General features: G+C 40.9%; 1 pseudogene; it reads left to right on the top strand.

The window, feature by feature from the left end:
* The first annotated feature begins 1,810 nt into the window (after nucleotides 1-1,810).
* LOC114615775 lies at nucleotides 1,811-2,808 on the top strand (annotated as a pseudogene).
* The last annotated feature ends 35 nt before the right edge of the window (nucleotides 2,809-2,843 follow it).

The raw sequence follows: 2,843 nt of genomic DNA, 5'->3' as shown, positions 1-2,843 counted from the left end.
TGTCATGAAGTATCTTGGTTTCTCCATCTATGGCAACTGAGAGTTTTGCTAGATATGGTAGCCTGAGCTTGCAATTTTTGTTTTCTTATGGTCTGTATGATATCTGACCAGGACCTTCTGGCTTTTCTAGTCTCTGAGGAGAAGTCTGGTGTAATTCTGATAGGTCTGCCTTTATACATTACTTGCCCTCTTTTCCCTTATGCTTTTAATATTCTTTCTTCATTTTGTGTACTTAGTGTTTTGATTATCATGTGTTGAAAGTAATATATTTGGGCTGGAGAGATGGCTCAGGGGTTAACATCATTGACTGTATTTTCAGATGTCCTGAGTTCAATTCCCAGGCACCACATGGTGGCTCACAACCATCTGTAATGGGATCTGATGTCTGGTACGTCTGAAGACAGCTACAGTTTGCACATGTAAATAATAAATAAATAAATCTTTAAAAAAGAAAGTAACATGTTTTATGGTCTAGTTTATTTAGAATTCTGTAGGCCTCTTGTATGCTCACAGGCATCTCTTACTGTAGGTTAGGGAAGTTTTCCTCTATAATTTTGTTGAAGATATTTACTGGCCCTCAAGTTGGGAGTGGGTATGTAAATTGTACATAGCAATTTAAAAATATCTTTTGGTTATATTATCATTATGTAGGTGACATATTGCAATCAATTACCTTTCTATTATACTCACTTTCATGTGCTGTGTCTAAAGACTATAAAATAAAACTTTAATTACATTTTAAAAAACACTAAGAAACAATAATGTAGACAAGCCTAGAAATAAAAATCCTAGCATATATTTCAGGTGCTATAGATGCAAGCATCAACAATAGATTATAAGAGATAGAAAAGTTGTTCCCAGGCATAGAAGATGCCTTAGAAGATAATGACAAAGTAGTCAAAGAAAATACAAAGTATAAAAACTCAGAACATCCAGGGTATCCAGGACACAGTGAAAGACCAAGCCTAAGAGTAATAAAAATAGAAGACAGCAAAGTTGGACTGTGCAAGTGCCCTGAGCAGACCTTGAGCATCAGGTCTGTATCCAATTCCCCAAAATGCAGATGACGCTGGACTCCCAGGAACTCTAACTCACCCAAGATCATATGTGAGGAGATAATGACACCTGCCCCAAACAGGAAGTAACTAGGACCCATGGGGACTCAGGAACTCACTGCTGACAAATGGTAAAGGTTCCTTCTGGTTAGCACCAGTGCCCTGGATTGACGTTGAGTTTCAGTTTTGTGCCCAATCTCACAAAACCTAGAGAAGGCTGGACTACCAGGAGCTCTAACACACCCAGGAACATAGGACTATTAGATCACATGATCTCAGGAGATTGGTCAAACCAGGATTTCAGGATCCCAGAGGCATCAGACTTCCAGGAGATTTTATACTCAGGAGCTCAGGATCACTGGATCACAGAAACAGGTGGACTCTGAGGAGTTCTGTCACAATAAAGATAACAGGAACAGGGACAAGTCAGAGACAGTGAGTGCAGGTAACACTAGAGATATACAGATGGTGAAAGGCAAGCAAAAGAACATAAGCAAGAGAAACAAAGGTTACATGGCATCATCAGAACCTAGATCTCCCAGTATAACTAGTCCTGAATACCCCATCACACTGGAAAACAAGATACAGTTTTAAAATCAATTCTGATAATGATGATAGAGGATGATAATAAGGACATAAATAAGTACCTACAAGTTATACACGAGAACACAGGTAAATAGGTAGAAACCCTTAAAGAGCAAACACAAAAATGTCTTAAATAATTGCAAGAAAACACAATCAAGCGACTCAGCAGGTCTGTGTGGAGCCGCGGTTGCGGGTCTCTGTTCCGCAGGATGGGGTTCGTGAAAGTTGTCAAGAATAAGGCCTACTTTTAAAGATACCAAGTGAGATTTAGAAGGCGACGAGAGGGTAAAACTGACTACTATGCACGGAAACGACTGGTGATCCAGGACAAGAATAAGTACAACACACCCAAATACAGGATGATAGTCCGTGTGACTAACAGAGATATCATCTGCCAGATTGCATATGCCCGTATAGAAGGGGATATGATCGTCTGCGCAGCATATGCACATGAACTTCCAAAATACGGTGTGAAAGTTGGCCTGACAAATTATGCTGCAGCCTATTGCACTGGCCTGCTGTTGGCTCGCAGGCTTCTGAATAGGTTTGGCATGGACAAGATCTATGAAGGCCAGGTGGAGGTGAATGGAAATGAATATAATGTGGAAAGCATTGACGGCCAGCCTGGTGCCTTCACTTGCTATTTGGACGCAGGTCTTGCCCGAACTACAACTGGCAATAAAGTTTTCGGGGCCCTGAAGGGAGCTGTGGATGGAGGCTTGTCTATCCCTCATAGTACCAAACGATTCCCTGGTTATGACTCTGAAAGCAAGGAGTTCCATGCAGAGGTACATCGGAAACACATCATGGGTCAGAATGTGGCAGACTACATGCGCTACCTAATGGAGGAAGATGAAGATGCATACAAGAAACAGTTTTCGCAGTACATCAAGAACAACGTAACTCCAGACATGATGGAGGAGATGTATAAGAAAGCTCATGCTGCTATCCGAGAGAATCCAGTCTATGAGAAGAAGCCCAAGAGAGAAGTAAAGAAGAAGAGGTGGAATAGTCCTAAAATGTCTCTTGCCCAGAAGAAAGACCGGGTTGCTCAAAAGAAGGCAAGCTTCCTCAGAGCTCAGGAACGGGCTGCTGAAAGCTAAATCAATTTTCTATGAAGATTTTTTCATAAAGACAATAAACAGATTGATCAAGCAAAAAAAAAAAAGCTACAGAAGTTAGATGGATTACAAGACAAGTCGT

This window comes from Grammomys surdaster, unplaced genomic scaffold (genome assembly GCF_004785775.1).
Source record: "Grammomys surdaster isolate TR1022 unplaced genomic scaffold, NIH_TR_1.0 142706, whole genome shotgun sequence".
NCBI classification, from domain to species: domain Eukaryota; kingdom Metazoa; phylum Chordata; class Mammalia; order Rodentia; family Muridae; genus Grammomys; species Grammomys surdaster.
This window is presented reverse-complemented; position numbering and strand designations above follow the sequence as displayed.